At 36.4% G+C, this 18,406-nt stretch overlaps 1 long non-coding RNA gene across 1 annotated transcript; it reads left to right on the top strand.

Moving 5' to 3' along the window:
* Positions 1–821: 821 nt before the first annotated feature.
* LOC121029121 (uncharacterized) lies at positions 822–17,523 on the top strand. The gene is made up of 3 exons (XR_005789599.1): positions 822–1,087; positions 12,374–12,517; positions 17,412–17,523. It is a non-coding gene; the product is annotated as an uncharacterized LOC121029121 (long non-coding RNA).
* The last annotated feature ends 883 nt before the right edge of the window (positions 17,524–18,406 follow it).

Here is an 18,406-nt window from a genome sequence, read left to right as displayed (position 1 = left end):
TGCATATTTTAAATATAGGTCATTATTTTATTTAGTTTGCATATGACATTAAACACATTTTCTGTGTCCACTATCATATCTATACCTTGTTATTTCTGTATTTTCTCACGCACACATATCATAGAGTTATCACACGCATATGCATCAAAATATAGATATAGTCTTATCTCTATTTAATACCATACAATACCTATTTGAGACAATTGAAGTGTGCAATTAAATTACTTCAAATTATAAACATTATTTGAGATGTTACTTTATTACAATAAACTGGTATTTGAAAACTTCATTAGGATTAGAGATTTGTTTTATCCAAGTTTATGTGAAGCCACTTTCTAACAGTCTAACTCCTTTTTGGCCACAGAAGTCATCTTACCATTTCTTAATCCATTGTTTACAAATCCAGAGCATCTTGAATGAAAAAAGATCAGGAATCCTTGAGAAAGAACACTGCAATGCCAGCACAAAGGGAAAACAGAGAGATATTTCAGAAAGGGGTTGGGTCAGAGTGATTCAAAGCATAAGGAATTCATCAGCCATTGCTGGCTTTGAAGGTGAAGGAGGTCATGAGCCAGACTATGCAGGTGGCATCTACAAGCCAAAAATAACCCCTGGATGAAAGCCAGTGAAGAAATGGGGACCTCAGTCCAACAAGTACATGGAACTAAATTCTGCCAGCGATTGGATGGATCCTTGAAGCAGCATCTTGATTTTAGCCTGGTGAGACCCTTAGAATTCTAACCTACTGGTTGTGAGATAATGAATGGTATTGTTTTAAACTTCTAAATATGTGGTATTTTGTCACATCTCCAAGAGAAAACTGATAGCACCACCCAGAACATTCTTGTGGTTTACTAGTCATGATGGGCTTGAGGAGAGTTGAGGTCAGGTGATACATGGAGTTTTGGTATAAGACCATGTCATAGTGGGCCTATGAGTTGTGAAAACACAGCCCTCCCATTATTTGTTCTATTTCCTAAGTATATGATTGAATTAGGCATCCTCAGCAATTTCAAAAATAGTATGAAGATTGTCAAGGAAGAAGAGTCAAGTGGTAGATCGTGGAATACCAGTTCCCTACCAAAATGTAAGTCAAAGAAGTACTGTATCCCTAAGAAATCATACAGATTAATTTTATCCAAAACTTGAAAGATGCAGGTGTGATTATCTTTATTACAGGTTCATTTACCTTACATGTTGTACTTGGGCTTTGGGAAATAAGGGTTATGAATGTCAGCTTAATAAAGTGATGACTCCATTGAGGATGTAGTTTTTTACTAGAGCAAATTTACTGGTACTTGATGTGGTGCTATTGATCTGGAAAATACATCCCTCTCCCCCTCACTTCAGTAACTGTACCTTAAAGAGTTGGCTTTTACCATGTGGAGATGGCAGTACACCTTCAGGGTCAACAAGAATAGGATCTGTTCGCATGAGTCCCAGATATAATCATTGCTCCAGTTTCTTAGCTCTCATTTGAGAAGAGCACTTAAACCAGGGAGGCCAAGGGTGATAAATGAACCCTTAATAATGGATCCTCTGATTGAACTATATTATTATATTTTATAGCACCTAGATTGATGACATCTGCCCACCTTATATGATATTGCCTTTGGCATATAGCCAGATAAGCCTGTTTGAAGAAACTTTTCAGGTTTTAGTATATGACATTGGGGTAGAAGGAGAGCATTTGAGCTTTCAGAGAATTGACATAACTTTCCATAAGGTTTTTCACCTGCAGTTTTTCCCTTTTTTGGAGAACATAAGTCATATGAAAATTTATTAATGGATAATGCTGCTGATTGTTGCAGTTCTGATTGCTACATTCTAATTTGCAGTATTCTGATTGTACTGACTTCTTTCTATACTAAGATAAGTAAACCGTACTTAGAAAAGTAAATTTTATTTTACATACCTATGTCATGTTTGTGTCTGTTTATGTCCGAAATGACTATTTGCTATTATGGTGGTTTCATAGCTCAACATGGATGTCCCTTCATGAAAGGTGACCAGTCTACTGCTAAATGTTAGATTTCTAGCAGCAGCGCCCGACCCCGACATAACTGCCACCACCCCTTACTGGCTCCCCACCTCTGCCCTGTGAGAATGCAGTTGCATACCATAGGGGACTAGCAGCCAACTGATGTTGAGTTGAGTGGCATGGACACCTTCTGTCACGAACAGGGAAGCACTTTGTCCTTAATAGAACACACGCTTGGATGTAGGTAAGTCTTTCCTGTGCACCAGAGGTCTTAAAGTTTCCTCCCATCAGATGTATTCATGCAGGTCTTGGATTCAGAAATGAGCAAGTTGAAGAGATGGCTACATTTTGAAGAAGTGATCTGGTCCTAGGTGCAGAAGCACACTGCTCAGATCTTCCCTTGAAGTTTAAGGAGCCATCTTGAAGTTGCCAGAATGTTGCTAATGATAGATGTCAGCTGAGTCTTTCTCCAGGAATTGCTCTTGGAGGGCAGCTCTTCCCCAGAGACAGCTTGTAAACAATGACTGGTCAGTTCTAGAGGTATAAACTCTTAGTCTAAATTTAGGACAATTCTAAATGTCCACAGCTCTCTAAGGCATTGACTGAGGCCTCTGTTACCATTTTATTACAGTTCAATTTCTCCCTCTGTCTAAGTTACTTCCCTCACTTTCTTAGAGGCTCTGTTCCTGAGAGTATCCCCAATAAATATACCCCACAGAAGTCTCTGCCTCAGAGCCTTTTCCCCCAATACCCTGACCAAGGCATCTGATTAGTACAGTGGTGATGTACTGTGTTTTGGTGGGGGGGGGGGGGAGTGGTGTGTTGGATTTTCTAGTACCTACTCCCAGGGACTTGTTGGGGTTTAATATTCATCTTTATTAATCTTCTTCTGAATGTGTACATAAAGTGATCTGATCAGGCAGATTTCGTATTTATTACTTTATAATTAATAGGTGTGTGATTCCCCCTCACCTGAATTCTTACCCTTGAGGTGATGTGATGAAAGCCAGATAGAAAAACTCTCTACATATGTAGCTGGACATTCCATTGGTGAGGCACAGGGAAAATGGATTCCCTCCTTTTATGCAAGAGAGCTGCCTTCCCTCTCCTCTCCTGGAAGGAAGAAGAAAAACCTTTGCTCTGTGGAGATGGGATGCAAAGGATTCTGGGTTCTCACTTGAGCCTTTTGGAATATACATATATGTCTCTAGGAGTCATAGAAGCCTCATGTATCTCTCTGTTTTTTTGTGACCTACAGATGTCTCCAAGGTCCTGGGCCTTATTTTCTTTTGAAATGTACACACATACCTCTAGAATTAGGTAAATATCTCTGGAAATCTCTGACTACTCTCCCAGGATCCTAAGTTTTCAGCAATATTCATCCAGAGTGCCCAGACACAAAGTTATTTTCTTTACATCCCACAGCTTCACAGTTACTGATTAGAAGCCTTGATGTTTTCATTAGAGAAACTTTTGTGATGTGGTTAAACTGTGCAGTTTTAGACTGCCTTTTGAGAATCCTGGACATTCTATGAATTATTTAATATTCTCTAATAAAATCCTTTTCTGTTTAAACTAACCAAAGCAGATTCTTTTGTATTTGCAACTAAGATTTTCAGCTGCTAAAGATAAAATTTTTATAATGTTATAAAACATTCAGATATTGTTTAAGAAAACATACATACTTAGTAAAATATAAAAGCATGACAAGGAATAATAAGCATCAACTTCAAGATTACTTGATATATACTTCAGAGGTTGAGGAAAGACAGAATTTTGATTGGTAAAAAGCACACAGGACCATAATCATATTGGCGATGTTTTATTTATCATGAGAGAAGAGTACAGGGATGGTCACCGTCTTATTATAAGTGTGTGTGCATACATATACGTGTGTATGTATATATATGATATTACAATGTTATATGCAATATCATAAATGTAAATATAATGTAAAATATGTAAATGTAAAATGTAAATGTAAATAAATGTAAAAATATCTAGAGAAAATCTTTTAGTGCTCACTTAACCTGCTACAATAGAGCTTCCCAAAAACCATGGCTTAAGGAAAAACATTCATTTACTCCTCTCTCACATAATAATCTTTAGGAAACAATCCAGGTTTTGGGGGTATCTCTGTTTCACGTTGTCAGAGACTCAAATCCCTTCCTCTCTTATGCTCTGTCCTCCCCCAGAACATTAACCTCATTTTCATGGTAAAATCTGGGTCACAGGTGTGCGTGTATGTGCATGCCAGCTCATAGGAAGGGAGAGAAGATCACAAATGTCCAAGGTTAAAACAAGGCCAAGAGCAGGAAGTGGCTCACATCACCTCTGCTAACTTCATGGTACAGAGAACTGATGTCTATGGTCAGACCATAGGCCTGGCTGGGAGGTACCTTTCCAGCCAGAGGATACGCCCAGCTTCAATTTTCTTGCTGTGAAAGAAAGGAGGGATGCATTTTGATGAAAAGTAGCAGCCTTCTCCAAAGGAACTTTAGGAAAACTGTGTACAAAAAATAATATTTTAATAAGACACAAATACCTAAGTGTAATTTTCTTCCCTGTCACAAGTCTACCAATATTATTGGTCACCATTTAATCTTACCTTAGGGGTAAAATTCTGCATCTGAGCCAGAGCAACTCCAGAGAATATGCCTTGTCTTGCTCTTTGTGGGTTTAAGGACTTTGTGTGAGTAACAATCGACTTAAAAGGAAAAGGATTAGAGGGCGCCTGGGTGGCTCATTTGGTTGTATGTCCAACTTTGGCTCAGGTCATGATCTCACAGTTCGTGAGTTCAAGCCTTTCATCGAGCTCTGTGCTGACAGCTCAGAGCCTGGAGCCTGCTTCGGATTCTGTCTGTGTGTGTGTCTCTCTGCCCTTCCCCCGCTAATGCTCTGTCTCTCTCAAGAATAAATAAGCATTAAAGGATTAAAAAAAAAAGGAAACAGTTTAGAGCTTTCATGAATCTCTTCATTGGACCTCCTGCCATTATTGACCAAAGCTCTCCACAAGTAAACTTGAGTGTCTGCTGTGCAGAGTGCTTTCTCTGCTGTTTGGCTTGCTTTTGTTGGGTTTTGTTATTTGTTTGGCTTGGTCTTGAATTCACCTTTCAATTACAGGTTCTCACTTGTCTTCTCATAACAGAGAGTGGAGAGAAAATTGTTTCCTTTGTATTTGTTAGAACGTGTGAAGATCTTCTCCAAAGTAGAGAAAGGTTACCCATCAACAGTGCGTCTCCATTACTATTCTCTCCAACTAACTAATCCTGGTTCCTGTCCATGCTTAAATAAAAGCAATGGTTTGCCGAAGCAGAATTCCAGCTGGTTTACAAATTAGTTTGAGCGTGGTTTGGGCAGCACAGATTTTTCTCTTTCAATATTTGTGGTCCTCCCTCAGAATATTTAAACCCTTTTTGAATAAAACAGTCTTTAAATTGAAAAATGTGGTTATTTCCACATACTCTTTTCAGAAATAAAAGAACTAGAGATAAAAGAACTAGGAGAAAATAGAGATAAAAAAGTAATAGAGGCACACCCCTCCCTTCATCTGCATTCTACAAATAGGGTAGGGCTTAAATTGGAGTCCTTATTTCAGCAATATTGCTGAGGACAGGGATTCCACACTTGACCCTTACCTCCATCCCCAAACACATTTCCCTCTATACCTACCTAGGATAAAAATTGCTAATCAGTATGTTTCCTGCTGAATCCAGCTGTAGTCCATAACTCATTCTCATCAAAGTGTTTTAAGTAGGTGCTATATAATTTGGAATTGGTACTCGAGTTGAAAGTATTTGCCAGCCCTAGTCTAACTCCTTGTCTCTTGAATTCTAGTCCAGTATCTTTATATTTACCACTCTGCAATTTTTGCTGTTATACAGATGATTTAGCTATTTTATTTTAGAGCAGACTAAATGAACTTTTTAAAAAATGTTTATTAATTGTGAAAGAGAAAGAGAGAGAGAGCATGAATTGGGGAGGGACAGAGAGAGAGAGAGAGAGAGAGAGAATCCTAAGCAGGCCTCACACTGTCAGTGCAGAGCCTGCCGTGGGACTTAGACTCACAAACCATGAGATCATGACCTGAGCCAAAATCAGGAGTTGCATGCTTAACCGACTGAGTCACCCGAATGCCGCCAAATGAACTTTTTATATAAATCAAACTACTTTTGTTATATCCATATAGCCAGTCATGCACATTTTTCCAAGGCACAGTTATTTCATTGATAAGTAGTAGTCAAAAAATAGTAGTCATAAAGTTCAGCATTCTGCCTCACAATTTTTACATTTGAATTATATTATAGTTGTATTCTTTTGTTCAATTATTTTTCCTCTTCTTGGGTCATTTTAGCAATGGATCCCTTAAATGTGTGGATGTCGTAAAACAGTTACCTACAGGTAAAATATATTTGCATAACATGAGATACTGATGACTAAAATACGTATACACTCATGCCCAATAGAAAAAAATCCCCAAACTGAATAAATTCTTAATATCTCCTCTTTTCAAAATGTTTTGTGTAACTTTAGTCTTTTTCAGAGTATTCTAACAGACACAATAACAAATGACAGTTAAGATAATGGCTATTGAACCAGATAAATGTGACAAACAAGACTGGATCTGCCTAACACAGGATATTGGGCCAAATTCTATCATAAATCCACACATGAGACTTTCTCTAAGACATCCTGTCTGCAGTCAAGGGCACAATTTAGTTCTTGGTGGTTATGTCTGTGTACAGCTTGAGTGGTGAAAAAAGAAGGGGTTTAGAATAATTCAGAGTTCCACCATTGTTCCTTGCTATGTTTTGGTAGATTTTGTAAATAGTTTAAATTAGACTTCAAGAAGAGAGACCACACAGAAAAACAATCTTGCATCTTGTTCAAACTTTACAAGTCAGTTTCTCCATCTCTTGTGATCATGCATACACATTTAAAGACAAGGAAAGTAGCTATTCAAATTTCCATGCACTCACCACCCAATGAGGAATGCCATGCTAATTAGATTACAGTTTCTAGATTCAGAGTGTCTGTTGCCTCCTGGTGCCTTGAATTGACGTTGACATTTTGAGTTATCATTTTATGCCTAAATATGAACCCAGAATAGCGCTTCTTTTATAAAGGAACCTGATATTAAGTCTCCATTAGATTGTTGGTGATTTTTGTGTATTAGTAATTGTGATGATGGATGATGTAGGATTAATTATCAATCATAGTAAATAACAACTCAAACTTATACCTTTGTGTATACCAACCCCCCCTCCAGATTTATAAATGTCTTATCTGAGTTTTTCTTGCATCAAAGCATCTCTTTCTTTTAACTTGGTTTATTTGTGATATTTAATGTAACTGGGTTTCTAAGAACTAAGAAAAGACTTAAGGCATTGCGTCTTCCTTCTCTTCCTTTGTGCTGCCCTCTTCTGGAAGTAGTTGGAATGGCAGTAGTATAAATGGAATTTTCTCACCTTTTTTCCCCCCCTCTTATGATAAGTTCTTTGTACGGTCATAAAATTTATAACTTTAAAGGAGGTTAGGATACATTCTGTCTAGTGTATTTATTTTACGAATATAGAGATGAATTTTTATCACATCTTATCCTTTCCTTATTTCTCATATTCTGAAAGAAAAAAAAAGTGCCTCTGCATTTTGGGTATTATCCTCTCAAAATTATAATTTTAATCATTCTCCACTTACAGCTCAAATTATTATCATTCATTGTTTTTTTAACGTTTATTTATTTATTTTGAGAGAGAGAGAGAGAGAGAGAGGGAGAATTCTAATTAAATTCTAGGCTGTCAGGGCAGAACTCAAAGTGGGGCTGGATCTCATGAACAGTGAGATCACAACCTGAGCTGAAATCAAGAGTTGAACACTTGACTGACTGTGTCACTATGCATCCCTCACTGATCACTTTTTTTAACCAAGTGCCATGATTAGTACATGTATGTATATCCTGTATTCCCAAATTTCATGATCCACGATCAAAACAGTTGACAAAAAATTGTTGGCCACAAAATTGACTCAACTCTTCCCCTAATATAAAATGAAAGGCTAGGGCTATAGGACTATAAATTTCTGAACTTATTTTCTCACACCTATATTATTATTTTAAAGGTTGTATGGATAAATTCAAGTTTTGTAATCTAAATATGTAGGAGTTGTTTTTGAAATCCACCTACTTTGCCACTGCCATTGGCATAAATATGGTTTTTCGAATTATACCCTCAACGTTAGGAGTTCTTCAACCTTTTTTCTAGAGTAGCACTAGTAATGTGACTTACCTCCACTCCATTATCTCTCTTTTCTAAATGTTAAATTCTTGGGAGACAGATTCCAAATGGCCTACTTCAGGTCTGAAAACTACCCATGAATTAACTAATAGTGTGGCCAGAGTGCCTGGTTTCTTAGCCCAAACACCTACACTTGTATGCAAAAATCATTCTCAGAAAAGAATGAGTGTGAATTGAGTACCTCTTCATAATACTATTTATCTATTGTTATGTAATAAATTGCTACAAAGGTAGTGGCTTAACATATTTATTATTGTACAGCTTCTGTGGTGTCAGAGTCTGGGCATGGCTTCTCTGGCTTCTCTGACTTAGGGTCTCTCATGAGTGTGAAGTCAAAATGTCAGCCAGGGCTGAAGTCTCATCTGAAAGTGTGACTGAATGAGGATTTACATCCAGATTGAAAAACTGACAGAATTCATTTGGTTCATCCCAGTGTACAAGCCCAGAAGGCAACACAGGCTGCTAGTAAGATGGAAGTTATAATCTTATCTAATTTAGTTGTGGAAATGATATTCCATCACATTTGGCATATTTTGTTGGTTAGATACAAGTCACAGGTTCTGTCTACAGTCAAAAGGAGAGGATTATATTAAGAGGGACCACTGAAGGGTGATGTCTACTATAAGCACTATTAATCAACCATAAAGACATTTTAGTTAGTTCAGCAAGTACCATATATCTACACATATCTAACAGAAGGCATTATATTTAAAAAAAGGACAAGATTCTTGCTATTGCCCTTATAAAATTTCTAGTCCACCACATTATTCAATAGACTCAAAACTATATAGAAATAATAGTTCAGACTGTATATTCCTCTTCTTAAACCTTTTTAATTGGTTCATGTTGCTCTGAGACGAAAATACAATTTCTTATCAAACCTCAGCATGGCCTGTATTATCTAGTCCTCAACTACTCTGACATTTTCACCTTGTGTTTCTTCCCCTTTTCCACTATGTTCTACCCATCTAAGCATCTGACAAATCCTAGGACATGTGTATCTTTGAAAACATTTAAAAAAAAAAACTAAAAAAAAATTATGTCATTAAATTCCCACCATTAAAACCTCAATCATACAAAGAATGTTTGGCTTTAAACAATATAATTTCATATTGTGACCACTAAGATAAACTAGTTGTCAAAATGTACCCTTTGATAATGAACTGCCCTGATTTGCTTTATGGGACTGTTAGTTGTACGCTGGTTGATTGCTGAACGCAGCTTTCCATAGATGAATGTTTTGATCCAAAGAAGTAACTTAACTAGACCTCAGAGTCCTTGGGACAGTGTGCAAGAGTTGGAAGGATCCCTATAGGTTATGTACACCAATCTTATTTATTTATTGTTCACTGTTTTTGTTTCCTGCATCAAAAAATGCCTTCTTACCAAGCAACTGCAGAAGTTCTCTTGGCTCTAAGAGAAATTTCTTAGCAATTGTTTTTAGCTCATCTTATGGCCACTTACTGACCAGGATCCTTTTTTTCTTGGTCAAAAGACACATTTGAAGTTATAGCCACACTGAAACCCACCTATTCTGACTCAAAAGCTCATGGTCTTTCTTTACATGGAATTTACATCTTCTCCCCTAATTCCTTTGTCTTTGTGTTAAAGTTCACCTGAGTCAGTAAGATCTTTCTGCATCGTCCATCAAACTGACCCCATGATCTATTTAAGGTTCTGGAAGACTTGAGGTGACATGTATTGTTTCTCTTACACATTTTACCCCCATTTTTTCCCTTGTTACTTACTTTGATCTGAAACATCTGATTCAGGAATTACAAATGGGTAAGTAGAAGAAAATGATCTTTCTCTCTCTTTCTTTCTCCTTTGCTTCCTTTTCCCTTTTCCTTTAATTTTTCCTTCACCATCTATTACACAGGAGACATTTTTGTCATATCCATGTTCAAGGTAGAATGCATAGAATTTGAACAAAAAACCTGTTGGTTTCTATCATAAAGCCTATAAAGAAATTGGCAGATTATGCATATACTTTGGCCCTCGTTCTTTTTCCATATAATTGTTGATGTCACTTGAGAATGTTTTATACCTGGTAGAGAAGAAGAAAAGAGAAGGAAAAGTCAAGTACAGAGTAGGATGACTTCATAATTAGCTGGAGGATATAGGCTTTCTGGGTGTAAATTACATAGGGGCAGTGTTTTCAGTCAAGTGAAAACTGACTTGGAAGTAGATTTAGCTACACGTTTTGGGTCTCTAAGGGACTCTGATCTTTATGCTATTTAAAGATGATCACTCTCTGGGTGAGCCAAGCTGAGGCCAAAAGAACAAGGCTCCCCTGCTTCTCCTGAAAGTGTTGAGATTTATTTCTCTGGGGTGGCCTAAGTGAGTACCGATTCATTCCAACAAATCATCCTGTTTTCATTTAGAGATTAATATGTTACAATATAACACCCAAAGAAAACTGGAGGAATTAGTAATGATATATTTCAAGAACCATCGTACCATAAAATAAATTGAAAACATAGGGCCTGTTGTATGTTTAGATATACAGAGACTTGCATGAGATTACCTAAAGGAATAATTTTGAAACGTAGGCCAGGGTGTTAGAGAATTAAAGTATCTGGGTTTCACATACATTTATGAGAAATCACAGTTGGAGTTACATTTAGGATTAACAATCTGTGTTATATAGATTTCCATTTTTACTGTTGGGATTTATTTACATCAGTTCCTTCCCATTTAAACATGATTCGTTCACTTATTCATTACATTAATTCAATAAATATTTATTGTGTGCTAAATACATGCTAGGCATTTAGGATAAAAAGATTTATAAGTGTGGCATCCTGCTGAGAGGAATTTATAGATGTTGAGACTAGAAGTCTCTGAGGAGACTTGTTCTGCTTCTTCATCCCTCCTTCTTCCCTATGGGAGGAGTAGAGGAAAACAATGATGAGGCAAGATATAATGCTACTTTGCAGTTAAAACATAGATCTGGAGTATAACCCACTCATGATCATATTATTTCATATTTTCAAAATCCTCCAGTTCTTGGGGCGCCTGGGTGGCTAGTCAGTTGAGCATACGGCACCGGCTCAGGTCATGATCTCATGGTTTGTGAGTTCGAGCCCTACATTGGGCTTGCTGCTGTCAGCGCAGAGCCTGCTTCAGATCCTCTGTCCACCCCCCCTCTGCCCTTACCCCACTTGTGCTCTCTCTCTCTCAAAAATAAATAAACATTTAAAAATAAAATAAAATAAAATAAAATAAAATAAAATAAAATAAAATAATAAAATAAAATAAAATCCTCCAATTATTTACCTAAATATTTGGGCCAGAGTCCTTCCAGTTGCTCTTCAAGATCCATTTCCTTGATTTCTGGCTTTTCCAGCTGGGTTTTACCAAAGGGAAGCCCCAGCAGATCAGAAGGAGGCAGGAAAGTAAGGTCACTAAGACCCTGGCACTGATTCCTTCCTTCCTGGGTGATCATCTTGGGATGGTGGCACCCTTCTACCAAAAGTCATTGCTCTTCTCTAGGCCCACTTCTCTGCAAGACTCTGATTGTCGGTTCCACCACCTGCTGTCACCTCTGTCTTCTGAGCTTCTGCGTAACAGGCTTTAGTGTTACTAACTCTAAGTGCTTCAGCGTTACTGTGGTTTATCTGACCCTCTGCCTGTGCTTTTGAAAATAGTTCCTTCGTCAATAAATGTGCCTAGTATTTTTCTATTTTGACTATTGGAACTCTGATTATTACAGTGTTCATGTCATCCTACTGTGGTTTCTTTATTAATTTGCTTCCTGACTTTGTTCTAAAAAACCCCAAGGCAGTTTGTGGTACATGTTTACTGTTTTTAGATACAAAATTATAATTCTCAAAGAATCCAAATCTAAGTAAATATAATAAATTTAAAAATAATACTCTTTTCTTAGACCAAGAAATATATTCTCACCTATTTTCAAACTTTATAATAACAGTATAAACATAAAGATCTCACATACAAAATGAGATGGATAAAATTGTGCCCTAAACAGAAATATTTTACTCTTTGTTTTTTTTTGGTATTTCTCATTCTTGATTTAGTTTCTTTTCCATTCTTCAAAACAGAAATGAAACAATACTTCTTTCATTTCTTATTTCAGGATTGTTACGGTATTCTCTGACTTTTAATGGAGCATGTGTAGCCTCACAGTCTGACAAATCTGGCAAGATTTCTTAAAAGAAACAGAAGTTAACACTCTTTGACCAACAGGTGTTTTGTTATTCTCACAGGTCCAATCAAATGAGTGAGTTAAAAATTCAAATGTAGTTTAGCAAACTTTTTTCAGCTTAAAGAATTTTTTTTGTCAAGATGGTTCAACCAATACTTCTGAAAATAAAGCATAAGTCCTGGTATATTAAATGACTTTTTAATTCACATGTATTACAAATATTGAATATATTCATTTATATTTATTCCATGGGATATGTTGATATGTTTACAAACAGATTAGAATTTTAATCAATCAAATTGGAGTACATTCTGTTTTTCTCAAAATATGACCTCTCCACTCTGTAAAATTTAAAATAACCTGAGATTTCTCCTGGCCCCAAAGATGTAGAACATCAAAGCTATATAATCAGAGGTTTTTAATCTAGAGTCTATGGCCTTTGGTCCTTGGGTAAACCATAGGGGTTCACAAGGCCTAGGATATTACTGTCTGAAAAATATCCATATTTGTTGCATATTTGTACTTTTCTGTAAGAACTTCTTAAGAATTCAAAAGATTAAGAACCACTAATTTTTAATTTTTATTGAGCATCCACTCATTTATAATTTTTATTGAGCATGATAGATTTTTCTATTGTTGAAAACATTCAGGAGACTTACATTATAGGGCCCCTGCTTATAGGGTCCTATATCCAGATAAGAATAGGCATGTGACTAGTTTTTGTCAATAGAATATGGGTGAATGTGATGTGCACCGTATCTGAGAAGAAGCAATAAAACATTTTGAAGTTTTGGCACTTTTTGGGTTAACCCTGACTATCAAACTAGAGACCCCAGATACAGGCTGTTACACCAGCCTGGGTCCTGTGACGGAGCAGTACATAAAATTTTGGGGGTATCTTTGTTTCTGCAGGAAGAATCACCCTATTCTGACCCAAAATAAGAGGTCAATTTCCACATAATTTCTTAAGTAGACTAAATTAATTTTCCTGTGCTTGGGTTAAATAAGTAAATCAATGAAATATTCATTTATTATTTTCCATGCCATTCCACAATGGCTGGTATGTCATCATCTACAATTGCCTCAGCAGTGCTTTCTCTCTTCCAAAAACTTTTCACGAATCCTTTCTTGTTAAAATCAGTTCACACACTTTGCTTCCAGTGTAGAAAAAGTAATAGAGACCATACTGAATAGGGACCTTATTGAAGCAATAAGACAGATACAGACAAAATCTATGAAACAAAGCTTTTCAAGATCCTAGATAACACTCAACAAAAGACACTGATCCCAAGAGATAGGAAACAGATGAGGTGCATCTTACCTGACAAAAATCCTCCCACTGGTTTATTAAACTACTATTATTTAAAGTTACAAATTAGTTTAGCCCATGAAATAATAAATTTAAACCCCTAACTTTGTTTCTTTAATATTGAAGATATTTTCATTCATTCCTTGGGTAACCTCATCAATAAAAACTAGAGAGTGATTTAAGCATATGTTGATTTAATGATAAAATAGCTGAAGTCATTCATTCTGCAGCCAAAAAAATGCGTGTTGAACTGTAGAAAAAAATTACATTCAGATGACAATTAAACAGCTTCTGAGTATGAGTGATCTTCGAGGATTCTAACCTGAAACTCTTGGAAAAGAGCTTCCACATGAGTTGGCTTACAAAATTCAGCTTGCTTCTTATTACAATGAGCGTTGCATTTGCAAACTCAGGTTTCATCCCAGTATTAAATCATGACGCTTTTGCTGTGCAGAGGGCAAGAACAATTAGGAGCTCTTTCATTGAAATTAAAGACTTCATGACTCTGGGATTCTATTAGGAAATGATGCTCCTAGCTTTATACACTTAAATTATACTTTATATACTTTAAGTATACACTTAAGGGAATTATTAGTGGGCATTTTTATTTAGAAAAATCCCCCAAAGAAGAAAATATGCAAGACTTTGAATGTGTAAAGTTGCTTTCAAAAATGACAATTACATACAAGTTTCAAAACAAATACAAAATTATTTAAAATTTTTTGAAATTCTTTTTGGAATAAGCAGCTATCTATAAGGATACTTCAGCGAGGAGAGAAAAGGGGGGAGGCTAGACACTGGATTCTCTTCCCAGATTTGTCACTGGGTGTCTCTAAGGCTTGCAGCAAGGCAACTAGTCTAGCTATGCCTTTGTTTCTGCATTCTTAAAATGATAATTTTTTAATCCTCTCCCAATTAGGAAAGTCTATAACATTATGAAACAACCTAAGAAAGTCATGCCAAAGAATGAAACATAACTGCCAACAATGTCAAAATGTTTCACAGTTCTCAAACAATTACTCTGTCGTAGTGTTATGTGAGAAAAACAAAATGAGAAATTTGTAGTTTTCATTTTGAATTCAAATTTAAATAAATTTCCATAAGAAATAAATAAATAAATAAATAATTTCCTGAGCTAATAAATTCTAGATATTATAACGTATAAAAATGCTATTGAAGGATGAATTCAGTTGTAAACATTTTGTTTTTGTTAGAAACACACACATATACATATATTCCCAAATGATAAACATTAGTTAGAAATCTTAACCAGATAATAGTATGCATTTGACAGCATTTGTATTAATTCTTCTCTAAAGAATATAAAGAGAGGTGCCCACATTTCCACATACCTTGGCCAGCGTAAAATCCATTTGGAAATGGGTGGGGATTCAACTTCACTGCTTTCTCTGGTAGTGACTCAAGTATTGACACATTTACTTTAGATTCAAAAAAGCCATTATTTTTCATCAGTGAACATTTGGGGGTGGCTACTGCACAAATAAATGTACAGTTTCCAAAATCATTATAATCAATATTTTGATGTCTTAGAGTAAACAATCAGTAATTAAAAATTGATACATAAGCTTACAAATAAGACTCTGCAAATGATTTTTCAGCTTAATCATGAACATATTTTTACTCTCGTAAGGTCATTTTTTTGATTTACTATATATTTGAGCATGTCCCTTAAAACTCTTATGTTTCAAATAGCTATAAAGGGAATATATTTGTCTGGATAATTAATGCCAGCAACCCTCAAAACTTGGTAACGTAACACAATAAAAGTTAATTCCCTGCTGACATCCAATATCATGAGAGCCAACTAGCACTTTCGTTGGTTTCCTTCAGGCAGTAATTCAGGAGTCCAACCTTCTTCCATTGAGTGCCACCAGCCTCTGAAGAAGAGGAGAGGGAGTATATAAAAAAGGCCCATGGCGATTTCAGGGCCAGGCCTGGGGGTGTACTTCTCCCCTTTCCACACCTCATTCACTGGAAGCTACTCACAGGGTCTCAGCCTGATGCAGAGGATGGCTGGGAAATGTCATTTTCCTGACTGCCTAGGAAGAAGTAACAGATCAGAGAACATCTAGTCAGTCTCTAACACAAAGAATGCAATTTTAACATTTTAAAATCAATGGTGTTCCAGTATTCTCTCCTCAAATTTATGTTCCCTATTAGTCACTCTGGCATTCCCTAACTTGAGTCATTATATCTGCGGGGGGATAGGAGATCATGGCCATGCCAAGTATGGAACTGAAGCTAAAATCTCAATATAAGCCAAGTTCCTGTCAAAGCTAGAAGAAATCTATCCACTGGGGAAGAAAGATGACAAAGAAGTTTGTCTATATCAGTGTAGACCATGGGTGATCTATTTTTTTTTTAATTTAAACTATCTTTTTGCAATACTACATATCAATTACTCTTCAATAAAAAACAAAATTCATAAAAAGATGAATTGAAATGTTTTTTACATTAAATCTCTATGACTATATTATTATTGGCATTGAGAAATAAAATATGTTTGACTCATTAAAAAATGTCTATCCTTTTCTTTTTTTTTTTAATTTTTTTTTTTCAACGTTTATTTATTTTTGGGACAGAGAGAGACAGAGCATGAACGGGGGAGGGGCAGAGAGAGAGGGAGACACAGAATCGGAAACAGGCTCCAGGCTCTGAGCCATCCGCCCAGAGCCCGACGCGGGGCTCGAACTCACGGACCGCGAGATCGTGACCTGGCTGAAGTCGGACGCCTAACCGACTGCGCCACCCAGGCGCCCCATAAAAATGTCTATCCTTTTCAATGTCAGAATACTTTCTACTGATTTCATGACTTATCTTTATTACTTTCATTTCTTATTCTGGAAAGTGAGAGTGCAATGGGGAAGGAGGGGTGGAAAGAGAAGGGGAAGGTGAATACCAGTCAGAAAAGGAGTTGTTTCCAAATTCAAGTCCATATTGTACAAGCTAGGTGATGTTGGGCAAGGCAAATTACTCAGGTTCCTCTTCTGTAAAATGAGATAATACTACTACTCCATGGTTTTCTTTGAGAATTCATTTATATATGTAAAGTGCTTAGAACAGTGCCTGGTATAATGTAAATGTTAGCTACCAATATTAACATACTATGTGTTTTATAAATATGTAATATAAGATATCAAGATAATCTAAAATACTTGTAAATTTGCTGATATAAAACATTCATGCTCTTAGAAAGAGTTTTATCTTCTTATTCTGCATGTTTGCTTTTAAAAGTTTTGCTTGTTATGGAGCATGTCTCCTTACTAGTGTATTTAATATCTGAAGGCATCAGATACCCTTAAAGATGAATTAATAAACACAGATTTCAATATCCTCTTGTATAGTAAAAACGACTTACGATAGCTTCTTGGGACATACCGTTAGATCATCATTACTTTACCTTTTAATGTGGCTGAATAGAAGTTCATACTAGGAACAGAACCATAAACTTTCCTATTCTCTTGTGTTTGCACTATTAGGATTATATATTTTGAAGATTGTTTTTGCAGGAATAATTTAAAACCACATGACCTTTTTATTAGATTAGATGATATGTAAGAATTTATCTGAAATCCACTTATCAGATCACAGATAAACGGAATAATTCTGTTTCTCCTTCATTGACTCATATATTTCCAGTGCCAGATGCCATAGACATTTTGTATCATTACTTTTGGTCGTGTATCTTTGTGCCTCGATGTTGGGTAAATTGGAGGAGGAAGGTAGTTCCTGGACACATCATTTGTACACTGAGATGGTTAGTAAGTATTCACCTCTACATGAGAGTACCTGCGAACTAAATGAACGTAGCCCACCAAGCCAAAACTAAAGAAATCCCTTAGGGCAAATCCTAGCCAGATGGTCAAAATGCCGATGGCCACTCCTATACTGCCTGGTGTGAGGAGAAATATGATGGAAAGGAGTCTGTGAAATGAAACAGGGATCTTATCTGGTTGCAGTTAGATTATCAAAAACAAATACCCTGTAAATTTATTACTAGAGTCCCCTTCAGGGGCCTTGAAAGAGGCCCATGCACATGAAAGATCCTGAACTTCAAGTTTTACTAGTGTTTGAGTAAATACACTTTTGGGTTAGGAGACTTCATAGCAGAATTTGATAATTCCCAGTGCAAAATCCAGATTTACTTGAACTGCCCCACAGTGTGATTTCCTGAAGATCAAGGCCAGGACGGTTTAATCGGCTCTTCACAGTGACAGGAACAATGCTCATTCTGGTGGATACTTAGCAATTACTTACCTAAGAGTATTAATTTAATTAATTTATTCGATTTCTTGATCTTGAAGCCAAACAGTTGTACATTTTGCTGTCAAGTAGCATACTCTGTTACAGCAGGAAAAGGAGAATTTTTGACTACCAGAGTAGACTGTTTTTTTTTCAGTTAAAAAAAATTATCAATGTTTTTATTTATTTTTTGAGAGACATAGAGAGACAGAGCGTGAGGCATGAGTGGGGAAGGGGTAGAGAGAGAGGGAGACACAGAATGCAAAGCAGGCTCCAGGCTCTGAGCTGTCAGCACAGAGCCCAATGCAGGGCTCGAACCCACAAACCGCAAGATCATGACCTGAGCCGAAGTCAGATGCTTAACAGACTGAGCCATCCAGGCACCCCATGTT

Source organism: Herpailurus yagouaroundi, unplaced genomic scaffold (genome assembly GCF_014898765.1).
Source record: "Herpailurus yagouaroundi ecotype Mexico unplaced genomic scaffold, PumYag 139, whole genome shotgun sequence".
NCBI lineage: Eukaryota > Metazoa > Chordata > Mammalia > Carnivora > Felidae > Herpailurus > Herpailurus yagouaroundi.
This window is presented reverse-complemented; position numbering and strand designations above follow the sequence as displayed.